Source organism: Notamacropus eugenii, chromosome 4, assembly GCF_028372415.1.
Source record: "Notamacropus eugenii isolate mMacEug1 chromosome 4, mMacEug1.pri_v2, whole genome shotgun sequence".
Lineage (NCBI taxonomy): Eukaryota > Metazoa > Chordata > Mammalia > Diprotodontia > Macropodidae > Notamacropus > Notamacropus eugenii.
In genome coordinates this window covers 448,967,037-448,992,494 of record NC_092875.1, presented here as the reverse complement: position 1 = coordinate 448,992,494, position 25,458 = coordinate 448,967,037, and the positions used below count along the sequence as shown (strand labels likewise).

The window sequence follows — 25,458 nt, the reverse complement described above, 5'->3', positions numbered from 1 at the left end:
GAGAAGGCAATCTTAATTGAAATCTGTACTTGTTGTCTTCCATACTCTTTGGTTTCCAGCCTCATCACTCACCTGAATCTATGCTTTTGAATCCATTAGCAAGTGCTTACCATGTGTTGGTCACTGTGCTTAGTACTGGTAGTGCAAATACAAAGACTGAAACAATTCTTACTTACACAAACAAACCTTATGTTTGGATGGGGGAGACATGAAGTGAAGTACATATACAATACTCTGTTGTTTGGCATCTAAAGTTCTTTAAAACTTGTCCTTATCCTATGCACTATTCCCTTTACACACTGTGATCCAGCCATACTGGCCTACTTTCTGGTCTTCATATATCTCCATCATTGTGCCTTTGAACTGGCTTTTTCCCACACTTAAACATACCTCCTTTTCATGGTTGTCTCTTGGAATCCCCAGTTTCCGTCCAGACTCAGTTCAAATTCCTCCTATTCATTTCTGATACCTCACATGCAAGTATCTTCTTTCCCCAAATAATCTTGTATAACACATGTTTTGCATATGTCCATGTCATCTCCCTTGACGGAATGTAATTTCTTTGCAGACAGAGACTGTTTCACTAGTTTTAACCCATTTGCATAGCATGTGATGTTGATACTTAATAATCACTAATTAATTGATAAAAAAAAATGAGAGAAAAAGCTTGAAATTTGTTTTATGCATTGTCCTTACCTTGGTAAGTCAGTTGCCTTGTACACAAGACTTAACGTGGGGCTGTAGGGACCCTTCCTTTCTTAATCTAAATTCAGTTTTATGTAGTTGGATTGGTATTCTTTTTTACTTAAAATAACAGACCGTTTTATAACAAGATTTCATAACTAATTCAAGTTTATTTACAATAACAAAACAAAGCTGTCCACAAAATCTCATCTTCTAACAACTTATTTGTTTTCCTCTGTATTTAAAGTTCATTTTACTGTAAATAAATTCTGTTTCTATCTACTAATATACATTTGTAGGATTTGGTATAGTAACTCTGTGATTTTGTTTCCTTGTAGAGAGAAGGACCAGTGTTGTGCGCTTGGGATGCACTAATTATTTCTGCTATTATCTCATCTCCCAGAAGATCGCTTTCTCCAAAGACACATGTTTTCTGTATGAAAGGAAATAAGCAAAATTAAAAAAGAATTATATCATGGAAAGAATTACTATTGTATTTGTGTTAAGCAGAAACAAATATTAACTTGGATTGTTTGCGAAATGGGGCCTGAATTAGGCAAGTTACTCTGAGTAAAAATGAAAAGAAAACTTTTAAAGGAAGGGCACTTTAAACAAAACAAAATACACTTGTGTATTATAAAACCTGTTGTAGTTTTCATATAAAAGGAAAGTTGAGTCAAGTTCAATTTAATTCAATTCAATAAGTATTTATTAAATGCCTGTTATGTCCCAGGCACTGCTGGGGATACAGTCCTTGCTTTCAAGGAGGTTAAATTGTGCTAGGATTATGAACTTCATTAGTTATTGGAAAGAGAAGAGTCTTTTAGACCACAGAAATAATAGAGAAATTGTCTTCCTCAGCCTAGCCTATATTAATGTAACCAGCAGTTTCTTCAGATGTTTAAGGTAGGACCCAAAGAGCAAAAGCATCAAAATAGTGTTTGGAGGATCCACAGCAGCAGTTATTGTATGAAATTGGTGTGTGCAGGTGTCTTGCACATGTGTATTCAATTGTGATTCTCCCATGAGTGACTGTGACAAGTTTACTTGGAGTTCTCATAAAAAACCCATCACTTGCATTGTCATGAAAGGTTCATTAAATTGAGTTGTCTTTTTTCCCCTCTAGATCATAAAATTCTTTCCCATATATTTTTTTAGATGTAAATTGTTCTCTGTACAAATAATTCCATTAGAGTTTCTTAGGCACAAATGGTCTTAAGACCATCACAGACATATTTTTATTTCTTAATTTTTGTCATTTTTATGGAATCACAGAATATTAGAGCTAGAAGAGACCTTAGATAAGTAACCCAGTCCTCTCATTTTACAGATACGAGGCTAATGTGGTTAAATGACTTCTTGTATTTGATGGTGTCCAATCATTTTAATTGTGTTTGACTCGTCATGATCCCATTTGAGGTTTTCTTGGCAAAGATATTGGAGAGATTTTCCATTTCCTTCTCCAGTTCATTTTACAGATGAGGAAACTGAGGTAAACAGGGTTGCCCAGGGTCACATAGCTAGTCAGAGTCTGAGGTCAGATTTGAACTCCGGAAGATGAAGCCTCTATCCATTGTGTCACCTAGCTGACCCTTTTTGTATGTATTTGCTCCTATTTTCACATATACCCATGACTACCCTTGTGTCCTTGTCCTCCATTCTTTTATTTCCCTTTTTAGTTAAGATCTTTCCTGTATAATTCCTAATGTAAATACTAACTTTTATAACAATTTATGTGGCTAATGAAATTTTTTTTATGTAACGTGCTCCATCTCTTGGCTTATTGTTCAGTGAGGGACAATTCATTCATTCCTATTTTTGTATTTAAAGTCATACAGGATGAAGAAGTCTTGACCTCTTGTCATCATATCTAAATAGGATTTCCTCCCTACTAATAGTATAAGTTGTAATTATGTCTGGCAAATCAGCATCACTATGAGGAGAAAATGACCCTTTGGTTGGGTCACTGCCATAGCTGTCCTATAGAAATCAGCTAATTGCTTCACTCCTTGTTTGACAATATGAATGCTGTCATATTTAAAATCAGTACCTTTACAGTATTTTCATTTACATGTGTAGTTGTTGCTGAAAAAGACTGTACACAACTGATTTGCCTTTTTCATGGTGTGTAAATGTGAAGACTGTTGCCCCAGCTTGACAGATGTTAGTGAAGCCTGGCACTGTGCCTTTTCATTTACAGTCTTTCCAAAGTCTTCTGTCAGAAAAGATGCCCCATCTCTGACCCTGTGTCTCTGAGTTTCTATCAAAGGCAAGTAAGAAATTTAAAAAATATTCCCTCTTGTCCCCTTATCTTTGCTTCCATTATTATGAATAGTTAAGGATTTCTTTTCTTTATTCTTTGTTTTTGAGATGATTGTATACAAAACTAAAGAAAACCTATTTGAAGCTATTTCAGTAGCTCAACTTTTTAAATAATTTATATTTTGAATTTTACTTTGATGCTGAAGTTATTTTCAGTGAGTGAAAGAGAAAGAGAGGTGATAATGGAATCTTCCCAGATGTGATAACGGAATCTTCCCAGATGTGATAAAATCCAGGACCTGTGCCATTCCCTCTATTATGTACTGCACCTCTTAAAACAACATTTCTTAGCTAGAAGTACTGGCTGGTAAGTTACTACAAATTAGAAAAATTGTGTTATCTTTTGTCAACCACAATAATGTGGCTTGTAAAAAATGAAGATCTGACTGTTTATTAAGTTATTTTTGTTGTGGTTGTGTTGTTTCAGTCATATCTGACTCTCTGTGACCCCATTTGGGATTTTGTTGGCAAAGATAGTGGAGCAGTTTGTCATTTTCTTTTCCAACTCGTTTTACAGATGAGGAAACTGAGGCCAACAGGGTGAAGTGATTTTCCCTGGGCCACATAGCTGGTAAGTGTCCGAGGCTTGATTCCAGAGCTGGTGCTCTGTTCCCTGTTCCCAGTTATAGCACCCATTAAGGTTTTGTCTAAGAACATAGCTGTATAGTTTTCTATTAGGAACTCGTTTTAGTCTTCCTTTGACTAGAAGGGTACTTTTTTAGCAGGAATTTTAGCAGGAATGGTGTTTAATATAAATGGACTGAGTTTTACCTTTCCTGTAGTTGTTTGTACAGGACTCATTTTTAGCTCTGGTTAGGTGTCAAAGCAGATTAGTTAATGTTATGTTAAACATTATATTCTCCTAAAACAGAGTTTCAGTTAGAAAGTATTTCAGTTTCTGTCTCAAATGTAAAGATGATTTTAAACGTCCCCAATGGCTACCAGATGTAATGATTATCATTCCCAGAGGGGTACCATCTTCAGACCTGCTCTACTAAATTCTTTCTAACTGTCATTTTTGCCATCTACATTCTTCATGTGAACATCTCAATAATGTGCAAGGTTAATTAGAGGAAGGTAATCTTAGCCCATATTAATCATTCTTCACTTAGAATAAATTAACCTCTTTAGCTCCTGTTTTAGGGAGCTCCCTACCTCAGCAGAAAGTATTCTTGAGGCATTGAAGATCCACATATTTTTTAAATGCCTTTGAATTAAAAAAAATATTTTTTGTAATAAAGTTATAACATTTAATCATTCTAGAACAGTTCTTTATGATGAATGAGATAAATTGCATTCTGATGTCAATCTTCCTCAGAGTGGTTATGGAGAAATGGATGCTAAAGTGCAAATGATTGAGAATTCTTTTAAGTTACCAATGCTAGTGATACATCCCATTTAGAATGAGTGCGAAGGGAAGAGTACCTTTCCCAGAACCCCTATTCTTTTGTTAGGATACAGGATTCTATTTAATTGTTATTGTGTATTCTTAGATCCATTCCAATCCAACAAATACTTGTTATGCTTTCCTTTATCTGGGCCTTCATCTGCTACCTCCAATGAGTTTGTCCATTTACAAATCTTAGTGCTAGGCCTGAAAGAAATACAAAGGAAAAATACAACCCATGTTAGTGGATTTTCTCAAGGGGTTTACAGTCTAAACAGATAAGTGTATGCATAATAATAGAGGAGGAATAGGAGAGTACTGACATTTGGGGATATCAGGAAACGTAGCAAAGATATTTGAAAGATTACAAGATTACATATTTAGAGCAGAAAGGCACCTTGGAAGCCATTTGGTTCAGTCCTTTGTCTCTACAGATTAAAAAACTGAAGCCCAGAGGAGAAATCACTGTCCAGGGTCATACGGTGACCTGAGTCCAGGTACTCTGGTTTCAGATGCAGTGCTTTGTGTTGTACCATGGTCTCTTCCTCTTGAAGGAAGCTAGGCATTCCCAGAGATGGAGGTGAGGAGGGAGTGTATTCTAGGCATGAGACAGATGTCTATAAAGCAGTTGATGATACAGGCCTGGAGCTCAGGAGAGAGATTAGATATGAATGTGTAGATCTGGAAGTCATCTGCATAGAGATGGTAATTGAGCTCCCCTGGTAATTAATCAGAAAGCCTTAGTTTTGCCTACTACAAGCCTAGAGGTGATAATGTCATCAAGAAAAAGGGTAGAGGGGGAAAAAGAAGAGAGTCTAAGATATTGCCCTGGGGGATCCCTACATTAGCGAATGAGAGACACGGGTGATAATCCAGCAAAGAAAAATAAGGAATAGTCTGACAGGTAGGAGATGAATCTGTATCATCAAAACGCAGGTAGGAAAATTCAGTTGGAGGTACGTGTCCTGTAGAGAAATAAAGAAAGATAAGCACTGAGAAAAGTTTTTTGGTAACCTTGAACAAAGGTTTCGAATGATGTTAGAGACCAGATTAAGAAGTGAGAGGGAGGATGGTAAGTAGAACCAGTAAGTGCTATTTCTAAATACTGTTTTTCAGGGAATTTGACTGTGAAAGGCGAAGAGTAATTAAAATCATAGCTGTAGAGCTGGAAGACACCTTAGAAGTTACTTAGTCCAACCTCTCCATTTTGCAGTTGGGCAAACTGAGGCCTGAAGAGGTTACAGGGATTGCTAAGGTCACTGAAGAGATAAGGGTTAGAGGTGGTAGTCAAACCCTACTCCTCTGACTCTAGAGCCGGTACTTTATTTTTTTTAAAGTTTTAAATAATATTTTTTCCCCTCAGTTACATGTAAAAATCCCCACTTTTTAACACTTTAAAAAAAATTTCCAGTTCTAAATTCTCTCTCCTTCCCCTGCCTCCTCCCTGATACATGTGCAGTCATGTAAAATATTTCCATATTAGTCATTTTGTGCAAGAAAAACTAAACAAGAAAGAAAAAAAGTGAAAAATAGTATGCTTTGGCCTTTATTTAGACATCAGGTTTTTTTTTTTCATCTTTTTCATTTTTTTTCTGGAGGCAGATAGCATTTTTTATGGTGAGTCCTTTGGATTTTCCATTGTATTGCTGAGAACAGCTAAGTCATTCACAGTTGGTTACCATATAATATTGCTGTTACTATATACAATGTTCTCCTGATTTTGCTTACTTCACTTTGTATCAATTCATACAAATCTTTCCATTTTTCTGAAAATCATCCTGCTTATCATTTCTGAGAGCACAATAATATTCCATCACGATCATATACTATAATTTGTGCAATCATTCCCCAACTGATGGGCATCCCCCTCAATTTCCAATTCTTACCACAAAAAGATCTGCTATAAATATTTATATATAAATAACTTCTTTTCTTTTTTTTGATCTCTTTGGCATGCAGATGTAATAGTGGTGTTGCTGAATCAAAGGGTATGCACAACTTTGTACCCTTTGGGCATGATTCCAAATTGTAGAGCCAGTACTCTTTAAAAAAATTAAATATTTTATTGATTTTTTTTTTTTTTAAACATCACTGTCTCTTCTCAAAGACTAACCCTGCCCCTGGATAGAACACTCTTTCACAACAAAATTCTACTGAGCAAAATGATTCTATACATTTTTTTGACACAATCACTTTCACATCCACAGTCTACCATGCTCTATGCTGAGATGAAGGAAGCACACTTTAACTTTCTGAAAGTCATACTTAGTCACTGCATTGATCGGAGTTCTAATATCTTTTTATCTCTTTTTTTTACATTATTATTGTCATCATGTATATTGTTCTTCTGGTTATGCTCCTTTCATTCTGCACCAGTGTATATTAAATCCTCCAAAGTTTTCCCAAGTTTTTCATATTGATTTTTTTATGGCATATAATAATTTTATATTATATTACATTTCTATGCCACAGTTTGTTCAATCTTTCCTAATTTGCTGGGCATCCATTTTGTGTCCAGGTTTTTTCTAGCACAAAAAGTGCTACTACAAAAACTTGTGTATATTTGGACCTTTCCCTTTGTCTTTGACCTTCTTGGCACATATGCCTAGCAGTCCTGGGGCAAAGGGTATGTACAGTTTAGTGACTTTTCTAGTATGTTGCCAAATTGGTTTTCCAGAATGATTTTACCAAGTCCCAGCTCCACTAACTGTGCAGTAGGGTGCTTTTTAAAAGTCCATTTATCAAATAAGCATTATTCTCTCTCCTTACCCCCTCCCCTCCCCATGCATTGAAAAAGGAAACCTTCATAGCAAATGTGTAAGAGGAAGCCAAAAATATTCTTACATTAGTCATATCCAAAAACCTATGTCTCATTCTGAATTTTAAGTCAATCACTTCTCTGTAGGTATCCATTCTTCTTTCTGCTGTACTCTATCCTCTCCAATAGCTTGAGAGAAGGCAGGGTCAAGTGAAGGTGGTTTTTAAAAAAATTTTTAGGTTGACAACATTGTCCTGTTAGTTCAGGTTTGATGTTAGGGTGAAATGAGGCACTCACAAGTCACTGAACAATTAACAAAAAGTGGTTTAGTTTTCACTAACTCAGCAAGGATACGTAACAAGGATGAAGTGACATTTAGTTTTTCTGGATATCCTTTCCTTCTCTTCCCTTTCCCTTCCCATTCCGCCTTTCCCCTGCCCAGTTCTCTTCTGGTCAGCAGGGCAGAGTATGATGATTTGTGTGGTCTGGGACTTTTCATGTCCTTAGATGACCAGGGAGCTGCATCAAAGGAGAAGGGGCCAAGCAAGTCCCAGGGACAGCTTTGTTGCCTTTTAGGGAAAATATCCCTATTGGGGGAAAATATGAACTCTGGTCCTATCACACTAGCCAATACTTATGTAGATTTGCAAAGCAGTTTGTGTACATTTGAACCTTACAACAAGGCTGTGAAGCAGGTGTTTTTATTATCCCCATTTTACAGTTGAGGAAATTAAGGCAAGCAGAGGTTAAGCTGTTTGCCTAAGATCACCTCTCTAATTGCCTGAGACAGAATTTGAACTCGTGTGGCTGACTCAAAGCCACAGCTCTTCTTTGCTATCTAGCTGGGGGACAGGTAATGCAGATTTAATTTTGGAAAGGGATGAGACAAGATGGAGCAAGATATCAAGGGGTTTTTGAGAATAATGCCTAAATCAATTGATTAACTATAGGGTCAGGATTTTGAGGAAAGGAAAATGGAGCCCCCCACATGAATAATTGCAAGAGTGGAGGTCATGGTTAGGATAAGGTTTGGAAGGAGGAAGGGATAGGATGAGATGGAATGATTAGAAGCTATGATCAGATAGATCATAGTGATTTTATTGGTATAGGGAAGTTCCCTCCACCAATGGAGATCAGCGCTCCCCCCCCCCCCCACCTTTGCTTTGCAATTTACAACCTTTGAGTTGTCTAGAGTACTGAGAAGTGAAGTGCCAGCCAGTATGAGTCACAGGTAAGACATGAACCCAAGTTTTCTTGACTTTCAGTCCAACTTTCTATAGACTCTAATGGCTATCCCTTCAACTATTTGAGGTCACCAGGGGGAAGATTTTACTGCTTCCCTCCATTTTTTGTGGGGTACACCATAAGACTGGAGCATACTGAAGGGGCCATCCTGAGAGGAAAAGAGTGTTGTGTTAACAATCTACCAGCTCAGGTGTGTGAGTCCCTTGCATATTTTGTTTGGTTAAATAAAACTTTTCATATTTTTTTTTTTTGTTGTTGTTATCCTGGAAGACTGCCGTGTTGAAGCAGAATTAGACCTGTGCTTGGCCCTAGAGTGCAGAGTTATTATTGGAAAAAAAGGGGAGACCTTCTTTTCTGGTTTTAAAGGTCAAAACAAAACAAAAATGCAAAGGACAATTAACACTAACAAGATACTTGCCAACTGAAATGGGTATGCATTTTGGGATTAGGGATTGGGGGTTTGCCTCTTGAATCCCTGGACCCATGCCAAGAGATTGGCCTTGGGTTGTTTCCTGAGCCCAGAGGACTGAAAGTGAAATGCATAGTCCATCTTCTGCCAGAGAGGTTATGATCTTAAAATTCAGAATGAGATATGTGTTTTTGGACATGGCCAACATTTTTTTCTTGCTGGACTATGAGTATTTGATATGGTGTTTTTTGTTTTCTTTTTTAAAAAAATTTCAAAGAAGAAAGGGCAATGGAAAGCAGAGATAATTAGTGCTTGGAAAAATAAATGAATAAATTTTAAAAAGAAGAAAAGACAAAAATATAAACATAATAAAATCTCTCTTCTATATAACTCTGAGCTCCCATTGTTTCAGGAATGGTTCCAGGAGTAATAAACTCTATCTTTGTGCACCTGGATGCTTTAGGAAGAAAGCAAATATTAAGCACCAACTGTAGGCTAGACACAGTGCTAAGCACTTTACAAATATTATCTTACTTAATCAGAGTAATCCTGGGAGGTGGGTACCGCTATTATCCTCATTTTACAGATGAGAAAACTGAGGCCGACCAAGAATAAATGATTTGTCCAGGGTCATGAAACTAATAAGTGTCTGAGGCCATATTTGAACTCAGGTCTTACCGATTCAAGGCCTCACTCTCAATCCACTGTTTATCTATTCCTCTGATAGCATTTGTACAAAGACACACAGATCAGCAGTTCAATGATTAATAGCTTGCTTTCATTAAAACTTCAAAATAGAAAGCTATTGATCTCGTAAGGAAAAGGAATTGAGAAATAAATTGATTTCTCTGTCTCTGTTTCTGTCTCTCTGTTTGTTTGTCCATGAAGCAAAAGGATGAGAAAATGTAGATTCTCTGGGTCCACATCTTTTCTCATAAGCAGGAATGACTCCAACCACTCTGAATCTCTCACGTGGCTTCGGCAAGGCTTGGAGATAACCTTTGTTTGGCATTTACTTCCCTGCTGGTTAGTTCACAGTTCTTGTGGCAGCAGATGGGTAGTAATAGTAGTAGTAGTAACTTTAAATTTGGGGCCCCCAGGTTGCCCCAGTGAGACTCTCTCAGATCTCATGAGACTTCTTCTTTGCCCTCTTCCCTTAGGATGAGATAGAAGCTAATCTTTCAGTCACAGTCTCCTGGTTCTCCAGGTCCTCCAGTAAGCAAACATTAGGGAATTCCTGTCTGCCAGTGGACATTGGGGTCCAACATTCTGCTACATTTGCATGCACCAAAATTTGGCTAGTCTTTCCCCAACCAATATATGTGTACTTTGTCCCTCCCTTTTTTCTGCTACAAATAATATGGTTTGTCCAGTATTCTTCTTACCAATTTAAAATTTATCAATTTTAAAAACAGGAAAAGAAAGTTATAGACCAATTTCATTAATGAATATGGATGCAAAAATCCTAAATAAAAGACTAGCTAAAAGATTGCAACAATATATTGCAAAGATTATACATTTTGAGCAAGTAGAATTTATGCCAGAAATGCAGGGATGGTTTTACATAAAGAAAACTATTAATATAATTTATTATATCAACAATAAAAGTAAAAAGAAATCATATGATTATATCAATAGTTGCAGAAAAAGCCTTTGATGAAGCCCAACACTCAGTTTTATTAAAAACATTTGAAAATATTGATATAAATGGATTTTTTCTTAAATTGATAAAAACCAATCAATCATGACTTAAATGCTAAGTTCTTGGCTTTTTCTTTGTCCTACTTGGACTGTCCTCAGCTTTTGGTATTATGGACTCTTCCTTGGATTTTTCCAAGACTTCTCTCCTCATATTCTTTTCCTATTTGCCTGCCTGTTATCCAGGATTACTACCTATGTCTTCATTCCTCTCCAGGCTGTACTACTGACTCATCTCTACAGGATTTTCTCCATACCCCTCCGTTTCAGGATGCCTTCAAACTCTTCTGTCCCTTTTATGTGATGTCACCTCCTTATCATGCTGTAAGCTCTCTGAGGTTAGGTACTGTTTTTCTTTCTATTTGCATTGTATTGCCAGCCTTAGTACTATGCTTGGAATGTAGTAAACTCTTTTTTAAAAAAATTGATTTATTTTTAGTTTTCACCATTCAGTTCTATAAGCTATTGAGTTTTAAGTTTTCTCTGCCTCCCTTCCCTAACCCCTCCCCAAGAGAGCGTGCAATCTGGTATGGGCTCTACATAGACATTCATACTAAACATAGTTTTACATTAGTCATGTTGTAAAGAAGAATTGAAACCAATGGAATGAATCAAGAGAAAGAAGAAACAAAACAAAAAAAGAGAGAACAAATAGCATGCTTCAACTTCCATTCAGACACCATAATTCTTTCTCTGGATGTATGATAAATTCTTGACAAATGCTTGCTGACTGTCATGCCATGCCCCCTACATGTGGGTGCTCTCAGAGGCTGTGTCTCGTGCCTTTGACTGAATCCAGACTGCTCAGAACAAATCCCCTTAATGAAAGGATCTATACTGTAAAACTTGGACTCAGTCTAAAGGATGCACCCAAGGATCTAGAAGGCCATAAGTGACCTCAAGTCTGCAGGTTCCCCACTCTTGGTCTAGGCCCTCTTCTCTCTGTGTTCTCATCAGCTAATCTGAGTTCAGTTATCCTCTTGATGCAGATCACTCTCAAATCTACATACCCAGCTCTAGTTTTTCTCTTGGCTCCTAGTCATAAATCACAAATTTCCTGTTGGATAGTGTCACTTGGGTACTTGTTACATATCTCACATTCATCATGAGTAGCTAGAATCTAAAGTCAGGAAGACCTGAATCCAAATCCAGCCTCTAACACTTACTAGCTGTATGACCCTGGACAAGTCACTTCACTTTGCCTCAGTTTCCTCATCTGTAAAATGAGCTGGAGAAGGAAATGGCAAACCACTCCAGTATCTTTGCAAGAAAACCCCAAATGGGGTCACAAAGAGTCCTACAGGACTAAAAACAAGTCAAAAACAACAAATTCATCCTCTAAAGCAAAACTCATTTGATTATCTTAATTTTTAATCTTCCGCCTGACTTTACAATTTACTTTGAGGGCACCACCCTTCTTTCCATCATCCAGTTGAGCCCTAGAATTATCCCCAACTCTGTAGTCTCAACCTAATAGGAAATATCATCAAGTCTTGTTGATTTGATCTCCACAGCATCTATTGTATTCATTTCTGTTCTCTCCCATGATTTAACTCCCTAGTTCAGGTATTCATCCCCTCTTATCTGAACTAGTCTGATCAGTCAGTGGTCTCCCAGACTGACCTCCCTGCTTTCAGTCTGTGCTCTTCAGCCCCTTCTCTACACAACTATGCACATGGCCTTCCTAAGACTAGGTGTGGCCTTGTTGAAGTTTCCACAGCTCCTTGTTTCTAGAATAAATTGTTGGGACTCTTCTGTTTGTCATTTAAAGCCTTCTCAATCTGGCTCCAGCCTGTTTCAAGCCATATAAAATACCTTTTCCCTTACACATTCTACGTTTCAGCCAACTTTCTGTTCCCTCTCTGTGGCATTAAATATCATGCCTCTAAGTCATTAACAGCCCCCTCTTACATGAAGCCCTTCTCGAGTTCCCCACTTGTTAGTGCTCTCCATACACCCACATAACAAATATTTTACTTTGTATGTATAAACTTTGCATTTAATGGTCCTCCCAGTAGACTTTAAGTTCCTTGAAGGCAATAACTGATTTAATTTTGTCTTTGGAACATAGTAAGAGCTGAATAAATGCTTGTTGAATTGGATTCAGTCTCTAAAAATCTTTATAAGACTGAATGATCCATTCATTTTTTTTTTTTTCGTATACTTGAAGAAAAGAATGATAAGGGACCACACCTAGGCTCAGACAGATGATTTTCTACAAAAGATCACCTCTTTAGTCACAGTTGATGGGGGAGAGGGGGTTTAAAGGAAACCAGATTCCACTACATTTATTGGTTTTTGAAATTACCAGGAGAAAAAAGCTTGTAACGTGTTAGATCAAAATGGAGCCTTAAAAGCTTTCTTCCAATAAGGAGTCATACATAGACTCTTTGTTTTTTGGGATCAAACAAGATTCTTCAATGGTTGCTACCACACAACTAACTTTTTCAGTGATTCCTCTGAGTGTGAACTTAAAGGGAGGCATAAAACAGGGAGAAATATTCTTGCCAGAGACGCTTGCCAGTGCTATGGAGTATGTTCTGCACAAAGTCTAAAGTGAAGAGTAATTTTGATGGATGGTGATGTTTTCCACAGTCTCCCATTTGTCAGTGACTATGTTGATTACCTCAAGGTCTTCAGGGAGAATGAGTTACATGCCATGGAAAATTTCCACAAAGGAAAAAAAAAGAACCACATGAAGAATGTCAGTTTCACTAAGCATAACATGCTGTAGGTAGTCCATAGAATTTATCTTGGATAAGAACTTCAGAAGGACAATGCACTGGGTCCAAAATTGACTAAAATATAAACCTACGTTGTATTTGGGAAATTGAATAGCACTTTCAATGGTCCCAAGCTCCTGTCTTCCACAGAAGCTGTCATTTCACCAGTAATGTTCTCCTGGTGTTGCTAGAAGACTCAATTCATGGCACATGATGATGTCAGGAGGCTTAAGATCATAGGACATTGCATCCTCAACAGAGTAGGCCAGATATGTTACCAATGATGATTTATGCCCAAGAAATGGCAAAAATAATATTATATTATCATTTTGTAAGAGAAGTGCTTTTAGCTTTGCAAAGCATGTTTCTCACAGTACTATGAGGTAGATCATGATTATTTTACCCATTTTATACACAAGGAAATTGAGAATCTGGAGATGTTGTGACCTCCTTGTGTTCATATAGCTGACAAGTGTCTGAGGAAGGGTTTGAACATGTTTCCTCACTCAGGATCTATCCACTATACCACAAAACTGTCATCAAGGACATATATAACCATAAAAACAATTGGGTTAGTAACGTAGTAAGTTGAATAGTAATTGCTATCCAGTCACACTGACTTATTAACCGCCTCATATATGACATTTCCATCTCACACCTCTATGTCTTTATACAGTTTCCTCAGTGCACCTGCTCCTCACCTGTCTCATAGAATCTTGACTTTTCTTCAAAACATTCTTCAGCTCCACTTACTTCATGAGGCCTTTCTTATTCCTCCAATTATAAGCCTTCCTCCCCCTAAAATGGTTTCATGTTCCCCTAGTATAATTAGGCTTTGCTCACAGTACATGCTTCCTGTTCCTTCAGTTGAATTGATTCAAAGAACTGATTTGTCCTCTGATTATCCAGGGAAACATTTACATACTCAAAAGAAGCTCTTCATAATTCATCGAATAGATCAGTTAGGGAGGATTTCTAAAAGAATTTGGAGAAAAATGGAATACTACTCAATAGATAGAACATTGGGCCTGGAGTTAGAAAGACCTGAGTTCAAATCTTGCCTCAGACATTCACTTGTGACACTGCGCAAGTCACCCTGTTTGTCTTAGTTTCCTTATCTGTTAAATGAGCAGAGAATGAAATGGCAAATAACTCCAGTATCTTTGCCAAGAAAACCCCAAATAGGGTCATGAGGAGCTGGGCAGGACTGAAAGACTGAACAACTGGAAGATACAATAAGGTTGTAAGGTGCACTGGAATGGAATGTCTTCAGACCAGTGACATCAAAGCACCATCAGTGTTGTTGAAGTATTGAATTATAATTACTTACAATACTGCATCACAATACAGCACTTAAAGTTAGCATTACAGAGAAGCCAACTTTATTTTATCTCTTCTCATTCTCCTAGAAATGTACACAAGAATCTATTAAAAATCTTGTGACAAATATTCACATCCTAAACAATTTGAAATCTTTGTCAAATTGCTTATTTAAGATAACTCTTCCAATTAAGATTGGAAGCATTGTAATTCCAAGAGAGTTCAAGATTGCTTGAACTCTAAAAAATGAATAAAAGCCAAAGATGTGCCCTTTTTCAAATACTCTGAAATATACATCTAACTCATGTGTTTCCTCAATAGATATATTCCTATATAGATAATGAAGTACTTAATGTTGAAGTCTTACCTACCACACTGTAATCTCTTTGAGATTTAGGATCATGATTTATTTATCTTTGATTTCCATTCAGCAACCCTAAACATTGTGGCCATTTAATAATTATGTTATTATTATAATCATTACAAATAAATGTGTATTATTAGCTAATAATTTCTAAAAGTAAACTAAATCTCCAAAAACATAGTTACAGTGAATAGAAGTTAATCACCAAATATGGCAGCATTCTTGAATAGTTTATAGCAAAATAAAAAACACAAATGTGCGATTAGAATGACATAAACAAGGTCATTTTTCTGCATTCTCCAGAGGCCAAATCTAAAAGATCAAGGTTTAAGAGATAGCCTCTTGCCAGTGGGAGATTTTACAATATTTTTGTTCAGACACAGTGATATAACTTTGCTTGTTTAGAGAGCACATTCTATACTTAGAGAAAATTAAATGTGAATTTCACAAACCATAAATCCAAAGCACATTCCTCCAAAACAAAACAAAACGAGACTAGGAAAGACAATTTCAGAATAACAAGGCTTATTGATTCTTCATCCATGGCGTTTTTCCATTTCCCCAGCCAATAGGCTTATCTTGCTGCCTTTACTGTGATCCGTTGTGGATTCTACTGCTGCTAAATTAATTTTCTCAGTTGCTATTTTCATAATGATTATTTTTCTGTTCAAGAATCTATAGTGACATTTTATTGCCCAGTCAAATCCAGATCGTTCCACCTCTTTTATAATGAACTTCAGTTGTCGCCATTTTATTTACCTTTCCTAGCCAAACTGTTCACTACTAACCGGTCTTTGGGCTTCTTCTTGGTCGTTCCACTTATTGTGTTTTATCCTGTTTATTTAAGAGGCACAGGGAGGAGAGGCCTGTGGACCTAGTCAGGAGGCTGGCTCCTAAATCAGCCTCAGACATGTGCTAAGTTATACTAGTCGCGTTACTTATACTTTCTGCCTTAATTTCCTCAAATGTAAATTAGGGCTAATTATAGCAGTACCCTCTCAGAGTTGCAGTGAGGATAAAAATGTGATAATATTTTTAAAGTGCTTTGTAAGCCCTAAAGTACTGTATTATTCATGCTGTCACTCACATCTCTGCCCAGGTAGCTCCTCTTGTCTGAAATAACTTCCCCCAACTCTCTGCTAGTCTAAATTGTAAATGTCTTTCTTGGTCCAACTTAAGGGATTGTTTCCTTCAAGGGAAGCTTTTTTGAGTAACTATACTCAACCCTATTTCTCAAGTACTTACGCCTACGGGCACTGGGGTGGTACTTAGTGCACTAAAGGCTGTTGCTTTTGCTTACATGTTGGCATTTGTTGTTCAGTCATGTTTGACTTTTTGTGACCCCACTTGGAGTTTTCTTGTTGAAGATACTAGAGTGGTTTGTCATTTCCTTCTTCAGCTCATTTTACAGATAAGAAAACCGAGGCAAACAGAGTGAAGTGACTTGCCCAGGGTCACACAGCTAGGAAGTGTATAAAGTCAGATTTGAACTTAGGAAGACGAGTCTCTCTAAATCCAGCCCCAGAACTTTATCCACTGAGCCTGCATCGCATTATTCTACAGTTTCTTTTGTGTGTGTTTATCTTCTCTCCTCAAAGCAGTGTCTTCTACTTCTTTTGTGTATTCCCAAATCTTGTAAAGAACAAAAACAAATCCAAACAAACCAACCTTTGTCTCAGATTAAACTTGCTGCCCCCCAACCCAATAGTTCTCCACCTAATTTTGGATAAATGAACAAGCCATATCCTGTGCCTGAATCACATCCTCTGCATTTCTGCTTCTGAGAATCCTTATCTCCCTTCAGATCTCAGTTCAGGTGCTACTTTTTCCATGAAGTCTTTCCTTTTTGATCTCCATTTGTTAGGGTTTGTTCTCTCCTCAGATTACCTGATATTTTACTTACTTGTGCTTAAATTGAACATGTACCGAATACGTAAGTGTTTCTCTTTTGTTGATGATTCATCTTTTCTCATTGTTGGTTATCAGCTTATCAGGATATTTTGCTGTGGGCTACAATTCAAGCTTTCTAGTTTTTTGGAATATACTGTTTTATTCTCTTAATTTTCTTATGACCAGGAGTAATCTCCAGTTGTTCAAATTGGTATTCATTCATCACTGAAGGTTTCTCCAGGATACTTGTAACATTTTTTTTTTTTGTTATTGAAATGGTAACATTTGGCCACCTAGGAATTTTTTGATGTGTGTGGTTTTTTATTTACTTCTTGTCTTCCGGCAATATTTGGTGGATGCAGTTGATAAAGTACTTTGACATCTGTATGCAAAATTTGGGCAGTTGACTTATATTAGCTACAGTGTTAAAGTTCTTTGAAGTATCAGTTCTTCAGGAGACCTAAAATTCTTCAATTATCTTTGCATCTGTCTTCAAGTCTTCAAGGTTATTTGACTTTGACATTTAGAATTCCTCTTAAGGCTTTTGCTCTTCCTGTGCCAAATTTTCTTCCACTTCTTTATTTTTGTGTACTAAAACTATTTTGTTTCAGAACCTCTTCTCCTTTAGAGAGGTCTCCATTATGTCTTCTAAGTTCTGTATCTTTTCTTTTTAAATTCTTTGAGGACTCTGATTTCTCACCTCGTTTTATTTCTAGTATGCTCATTTAAGATTTTGTTTTTCTTTTAAAGCATACTGTAGTTTCTTGTTATAATTCCATGATTTCTGGGTAATTTTCAGGATTTTTTTCATTCAGGAAATTTGGCTAATTTTCCTTCAATTTTGCATTTTGTTGGGGTCTTTCTTTACTTTTTATTCATTTTACTTTCTCTTTTTGGAAGTCTTCCTGTTGGTTTGTCAGACTAAGTTTTTAATTGGTCTTTCCCCCTCAGACTTTTGGTCCTTATTTCGTATTCCTGGTCCCTTATTTCTGATTTCTCTTCTCATACTTTGTCCTGTCTTTTCTTTGCTGAACAGATTTTCCCTAAGACTCGCCTTCCCAGCTTGCTCATGTTGGAAGAGTTGATGCATGACCCAAGGATGAATTCTGGGAGAGGACTTCTCCCAGCTCCAGTTGGGTGTCCAGTTCTTTTGCCTTCAGATATGGTTTATCCCTCTTTACTCAGCTTGGCACTGCCCCCTGCACTGCTCAGACTTCCACATTGCTCTCCCTTTCTTTAGTCTGACAGGGCAGAATCAGTTTCTGTCATTCCTTGTGGAGTGTTGTGGGATGGAAGGGAGGCACTAATGCTATAGCTGGGCCGTGAAGCACAACCTTGACAAATTTGCTTGTGTTGATTGTGTCTGGGGTCCAGTGCTATTTAAATTGTACAGTGATATTTCATAAGGTTTCTGTCAGCTTATCTTGTATACTTATATTTTTATTTCTGGTCCATAACTTCTTTTTTTCCAGATTTTAGGGCTGGAGAAGTTTTTTGAAAACAACTTCTCCTTCATCTTTCTGATTATTCTTTCAAGTCTTTTTGCATTCATGGACAGGGATGTAGCACTTAGTCAGTTATCCCTCACTCTAGCCACATGACCATCCCATCTCCTTTATTGATTATATATGCCTTGGATGATATTTCTTATACAGTTGTTGTTATTTTTAACAGAGCTCAGGATTAGGGTCAGTGTGGTACAGTGAAAAGAGTATTAGCTATGGAGTCAGGAGACCTAGGTTCCAATCCCATCCCTGGTATCTGTTGTTTGTGTCACCTTGGGCAAAGAACTCTGCTTTTCTGGGTCTCATTTTCCTTATGAAAATTGGACGCGATGGACTCTCAGCTTTCTTCCAGGGCTAGATCTATGATCACCTTATTAGAAATGTGTTCCATCCTACTTATATCCTTAAGTGACTCACAACTTTGCTACTTCATGGTCCACTTGGCTACTTCACCGTAAACTGGCAGGGCTTTTAAGAACCCAGGGCTACCTACATACCATGATGAGGTACTGGAATGAGACTTGGGTCAAACAGTCAAGAAATGTTTATTAAGCATTTACCATATGCCGTAAACCTATTCAATGCCAAGCACTGAGAATACAAAGGAAAAAGAGAGTACTTGCTGTCATGGAACTCACAGTCTAACAAGAGAAATCACACATAAACTATATATACTTTATATAGAGATGAAGTAGGAGAGCATTGCAGACCTGGGGATAGTCAACTGAAAATGCCCAGAGTTGGGAGATGGAGTGTCTTGTCCCAGGAATAACAAGGAGGCTAGTGTTATTGAACTGCAAAGGACTTGGTGAGATTTAAAATGTAAGACTGGTAAGATGGGGGTGGGAAGTAGGCTATGAAGGGCTTTGAAGGCTGAGACAGATGATTTTGATTGGACCCCATCTTACTCCCATCAGTATTAATCAATTTGATGTGATTCTGTTGGGGTAGTGATTATTAGTAATTATTAGCATTAAATTGTCTATCAATTCATATTTGGTTAATTAACTAATATTAGTATAGAAAAGTCCATATTAACACATATTTAACATGCAGGGATAATTAAATAAGATAGGTTCTTTCTCATAATAGGCCCCAAACTTTAAATTATAAGTTCTTTTGCTTAATCATAGGAAGTTAACTAGAGGACCTCCACCCTTTCTTCCTGCTGAGTAGGGGACCAAGCCTGATGTGGCAGAGATGACTCAATGATATAAACAGTCCCCCAGCTATCCTTTGCATGCCCCTCCGCCCCCTTTCATCATCTTCTATTGCTCACCATGGGGATATGACCATGAGCACTTGGCCAACAAGTAAACTTGTTTGCTGGCTTGTGACCTGCCTGTCTACTAGCCCTTCAGCTCACTTGGACGTTTTGACATCTACTTTTTATCCCTGCCCATGGGTCTGCTTGTTGGCTCGAGAGGACTTCCTGAAAGGTCAAAGTAAGTCTGTAAAGGTCTGCTCATTGGCTTGTTTATCAGCCAGTGGGATTCTGTATTTTGTGTAGAATCTCTTGGAGGGTCATGGTCAAGGTCTGTCAACCAATGAGGCTCTGCATTTTACTATGCCTTTTCTGTATCATTTGGGTATCAAGCACCATAAAGTTAAGAACATGGAGGAAGGGGCATCTCAGATCATGAGGAAGATCTGAATTCTAAGCATTAAAAGGGGTCATGTCCCTTTAATAAATGGTTGTTGACTTGGAGCACTGCCTCAGTGGTTTTTCTTGTAGACTGGACATTTTGGAGGCCACAAAGCTTAATAGGGGATTTTATATTTGAATGCTGAGATAGCAGAGAGGCATTGGAATTATTGAGAGATGGTGGTGGTGATTTGATCAGGTCAGATCATTTTGGCTGCTGAATAGATGATGGACTGGATTGGGCAAAGAAACCACCCATCACTCTCATAAAATAGTTCAGGTCTGCACCAAGATGATGGCAGTGTCAAAAGAGAGATGGGAGCATATGTAAGAGATTTCACAAAAGTGAAGTAGACAGACTTTGGCAACAGATTAGATATGATGGTATGGGTGGGAGGATGGGGAGCATGTGGAGTTGAAGATGACACGTAGGTTGTGAGCCTACAGGACTTGATGCCCTTGACAGTAATAGGGAAGTTTGGAAGAAGGGGTGATTTTGGGGGAAAGATAATGAGTTCAGTTTTATGTGCATTGAGTTTAAGATTTATACAGGACATTCAGTTTTGATGTCCGGTAGACTTCTAGAGATGTAGATTGAAGGTCAGCAAAGAGGCCAGGGCTGGAGAAGTAGATCCGAGAATCATCAACATAGATCTGATTATTAAATTCCAGGGATTAATGACATAACCAAGTGAAATAGTAGAGAGGGAGAAGATAAAAGAGCCAAGGATAGAACCCTGGGGGACACAGATGAAGAGTTAGCAAAGGGGAGAGATAAGGAGTAGTCACTTAGGTAGGAGAACTAGGAGACAGGTGTCCCAAAAAGCTGAGAAAAATGAGTATGAAGGAGAAGAGTGTGAACAACAGAGGTCAAGAAGGGTGAGGAATGGGGACAGTCAGATTTGTTCATTAAGAGATCATCTCTCTTTGGAGAGAGCAGTTTTGGTTGCATAAGGAGGTTGGAAGCTAGTCTACAGAGAGTTAAGGAGAGAGTGAGAGGAAAGAAGTGGATGCACCTAGTATGAATAGCCATTTCAAGAAGGTTAGTCACAAAAGTGAGGAGAAATATCAGACCATAGTTGAATGGGTGGATCAAATTGTGTCTTTTGAGGATGGCAGAGACATGGGCATGTTTGTAAAGAGAGAAACAGCCAGTAAACAGGCTTGGGACTGAAGTTAAGTGAAAGAATAAGGATGATAGAAGGGACATTCTGTGGAGAAGACAGAATGGAATAGGATCACTTGTTCATGGGGTGACCTTATTATGTGAAACAGAAATAAGGGAAGAGATAGTGGTAGAAGGTATCTGGGTGACATGAGATAAACAGGAGGGGAGAAGAGGGAACTCTCAGAGAATGGTCTTAAATTTATCAGTGAAATATGAGGTTCTCAACTGAGAAGGTGAGGGGCAGGGGGAGCCATGGGAGGCTTGAGAAGGGATGAAAAGATTTGGAAGAGTCACTGTGAAGAGTGAGATAGTGAATTAATGAGGGAGGGATAGTAGGGTTGCCTAGCAGCTGTGAAGATGCAGGTGAAGATATATGACATCAATTTAGAGTGGACCCAGGCAGTCTGGTTTTGTGATTTTTTCCCCCCACCTTCATTGAGTAGCACTTGTGTAGAAGCAAATGCAGCAGATCATGGCAGTTATCCTAGACCAAGGCTTGGCAGGGAAATATTGATTAAATGATAAAGGGGCTAAGGACTCAAGAAGTCATGTAGAATTAAATTGATTCAGCAAGGGGTCAAAATGGGCCAAAGAGAAGAAAGTAGTGAGTGCAGGGGAAATGGCCTGGGAAAATCTCAAAGGGTCAAAGGATTAAAGTTCAGGATATGGACAAAGGACAGAGTTTTGTAAAGAATGACAGAGGCAAGGGCTGGCTGGCTAAGGGGATTTTGGAATTCTTGAATATGAAGAAGGCGAGATAAAGGCTATTACCATTTCTGGGTGACTTAGGTGGGGTAGAGAAGTAGGTCATAGAGTAGAAGGAGGAATTGAGTAGTTAGAGTGTTTGACATGGAAAAGGGAAGCAAGGAACTCAAGAAAAGAGGACAGTGTAGAGCTGATCAGGTTAGTCAAGGGTTCAGGATGGGGAAGTAGAAGAAAGGGTAGCTGGTGTAGGGTGATGACTTGGGAAAGACTTGAGAGGTTGAAGGACTGGAGGTCACATTGTACACAAAAAAATAAAGTTTGGTGATACAAAGGGGAGGGAGACGTGTAATGATAATAGATTGTAATCAGATAATGGAATTTCAGAGTTCATGAATATAGAAATGGTGCATTTGTAGATGGTGGCAAAATCAAGGGTTTAACCGTCTTTGTGTGTATTTATGATAAGGCAGATGTTTGAGTCATAGGAAACAAGTAAGTTGAGGAATTGGAAAGTTAGGGTGTCTGAGGGAGTATCAATTTGTATGTTGAAGTCCCCTACTATGAAGTCAGGAATTGGAAAGGAGAAAAAGAGGGCAAGCCAGGGGAGTTGACCTTATTGAAGAAAGAAGGGGAGTGTCCTGGAAGTCTGTAAACAATGTTGTTGAATTGTTTTTCAGTCCTGTTTGACTCTTCTTGACCCCATGTGAGGTTTTCTTGTCAAAGATAATGGAGCAGTTTGCTATTTCCTTCTCCAGCTCATTTTACAAATGAGGAAACTAGAGCAAACAGAGGTAAGTGACTTTCAGGGTCACACAGCTAATAAGTGTCTGAAGCTGGATTTGAACTCAACTCTTTCAGAATGCAGACTCAGTGTCCTATCCACTGCATCACCTAGCTGCTCCCAGTGAACAATATCTACTAGAATTTTGACTGGGTTGTAGATATGAATTGAATGACCTCAAAGGAGGAGAGATTACTGATCATATTCTTCCATAAATGTACCGCATGGCTAAATGCATATAATTATTGCACATACAAATTTAAACATGCATTCTGTATATGGGTAAAATATTGAAGCAAACATCTTCATTTTAAAATTAGTGTCAGTCTCCTTGATGATAGTATTAAGTTTTTAATTGTCTTCAAGAAGTGGAATCTCAAAATCAGTGAGGGTCTCAGTTTATTTCATTTGTAATATTAGAGGGTTCAACAAAAGATTTTTCTTTTTTCTTTTCTGGCTCTGGGTTCAAAAAGCAAATTCAAATTCCTCTTTTATTTACCATGTGTCCATGGGCAAATCACTCCATTCATTAGTATGTGAGCTCTTTGAAGGCAGTTTTGGTTTTCTTTTTATCTCCAGAGCTGAGCACTTAACTTAATAAGTGCCTGTTAATTACTGATTGACTTCACTTCACTGGGCCTGTTTTCAAAACTGTATAATGATAGGACTAGCCTCTAAATCCCCAAAAGGATAAAGGGATTTGTTCTGTGAAGTTTGGATTCAGTCAAAGGGCCACACTTGAGGACCTAAAGGGCCACGTGTGGCCTTGAGGCTGCAGGTTCCCCCACCCCTGCTGTGTGTGTTCATGCTTCATTGCCAAAGAAGACCATGCCATCAGAGAAATAATGACAGGACTTGAACTTGACTTTGTTTTGAGTGAGGGAGGGCTGTGCAGATCACCAGCCTCACTTCTCCTCCAGAGCCATCTGAATCCAGTGACCAGATATTCATCAGGATGACTGGAGATGACCCAAGATGAGGCAGTTGGGGTTAAGTGACTTGCCCAAGGTCACACAGCTAGTGAGTGTCAAGTGTCTGAGGTGAGATCTGAACTCAGGTCCTCCTGACTCCTGCACTGGTGCTCTATCCACTGCACCACCTAGCTGCCTTGGATGTTTTAAAAATTGAGGAGTGACTACATATATCCTTTCTTGAGTCGATATTTTTAAAACTGCTAAATATTATCTTCAACATAATACTTTTCAATTTGTTTTTATTTGCAACTCTAGCACCCTTTCTTGATTAATTAAACAAGTATTTGCCTAGTACTCATATAAAATTAAGATTAGGCTTTATGGAGGATATATAAAGGTATGATCTGGTTTATTACCTGAAGCACTTATAATCTAGTTGAGGAGACAATCCTGAAGTACATAAAACAATCAGAAGTATAGAGAAGAATCCAACAGTTTTCAGTCAACTGCTAAACCGAACGTAATCAAATACCAAAGTGTAAGGTCCTGGGAACAGACAAAAATAAACATGAAGGATTCCCTCTGCTTTCTGCAGGGAGAGAGGTCAGGGATGGCTTCCCAGAGAAAGAACTTAAGCTGAGCCTCAAAAGAAGGTAAGAATTGTGAAAGGCAAAGAATGAGAAGGGTACACATTTCAGGCAAGACTGACAGTCTCCATGAATACACAAAGATAAACTGTGGCATGCTGAGTTGAGGGAATTTGCCTAGAACACAGACTGCACGAAGATGGATATTATCAGACAAAGCTGGAGGTAAATTGGAAGCAAATCACAGAGGGTAGTTGGACCTTGAAAAACTAGCAGAATTTGGAAGGAGTGGTTAGAGGAAAGCATGCTGGGCAGGTGGGAGCACAAGAGCATAAGCCCTAATGTGGTAATGAGTGTGCTACATGCAGGATGAAGGAGACTGGTTTCTCCTAAAAAACTAGATAAAATGTAGCAGTTTTAATATCTTACAGTCTGTTAGCATGAACTTAGATTTGTATTTCCAATTTCACTAGCATTTATCATCGTGCCTGGTGCTTCGTAGACCCAGAAGCCTTGTTTGTTACGCAGTGTCTTTAATGTATTTTGATTGGCTCTGCTCCGCACTGCCTTAATTTCAGTGACTACAACAGTGTGTGTCCTTAATGTCAATGACTTCAGTGTGCCCTTAATTTCAATGAATAACAGCACATTTTTGTGGGGCTGAATAATTTCTTTAGCATTAGCCTTTCACTGAGTCAGCTTGGAGCAAGACGATTTTTAGTGGGAGTTGGTGCCATCTGGTGGCCAAGTGCTAGCATTTCATCTGAAAGTATAAACCACTTTTAGATAGGAATTTTTCAAGTACTGGGAATAAATTTCTAATAAAACAATAAAAGTGCTCAATTTAAAAAAAAAGAATTTTTAATGGTTTATTTAAGAAGCAGAGGCCATCTAAGCAATATATTCTAGGTATTAATATTTGTTTTGCTGTATTTAAAGAGAATTTTTATTTGTATTCATTTTATTTTAAGGTACTTCTGTAGTGACAGAATTTTTTCTGAAAGAAAGTTATATTTGAAAATTTATGTTCTAAATGTTTTTGAAAATTTTTTCAATGCCTCTGAAAAAAATAGAACATTTCCCCCTCCTTCCTCCCTTCCTTTGTACACTCCCCACGCCATGTAAGAAACTAAGAAAATGGCTCTTCCAAGAGGAAAACCTGACCTGTTTTTAGGGGGATATAAATAATAAAGTTTTTTTTGTCAAAATCAAGGTTATCATTGTAGAATCAGTGCTAACCATTGTTTATTAAGCAATGTCTTTATGTGACCTATGAATCAACCATTTTTCAGGTTTCTTTCCTTGCTAAATGAACCATTTTTTTTTTTTTGCACAGCTGGTTGTATTAATGCA

At 37.9% G+C, this 25,458-nt stretch overlaps 2 long non-coding RNA genes across 4 annotated transcripts in view; one reads left to right on the top strand and one right to left on the bottom strand.

Moving 5' to 3' along the window:
* LOC140501955 (uncharacterized) overlaps positions 1 to 25,458 on the top strand; it is a 79,771-nt gene that overhangs the window by 25,144 nt on the left and 29,169 nt on the right. For 2 of the 3 annotated variants that reach the window (XR_011966452.1, XR_011966451.1), the window contains exon 4: positions 1,023 to 24,171. This is a non-coding gene — a long non-coding RNA (uncharacterized lncRNA). The remainder of the gene's footprint in view (positions 1 to 1,022; positions 24,172 to 25,458) is intronic. The other variant, XR_011966453.1, reaches the window with a different exon arrangement.
* LOC140501956 (uncharacterized) overlaps positions 1,031 to 25,458 on the bottom strand; it is a 55,029-nt gene continuing 30,601 nt past the window's right edge. The window contains exon 3 of the long non-coding RNA XR_011966454.1: positions 1,031 to 1,117. This is a non-coding gene — a long non-coding RNA (uncharacterized lncRNA). The remainder of the gene's footprint in view (positions 1,118 to 25,458) is intronic.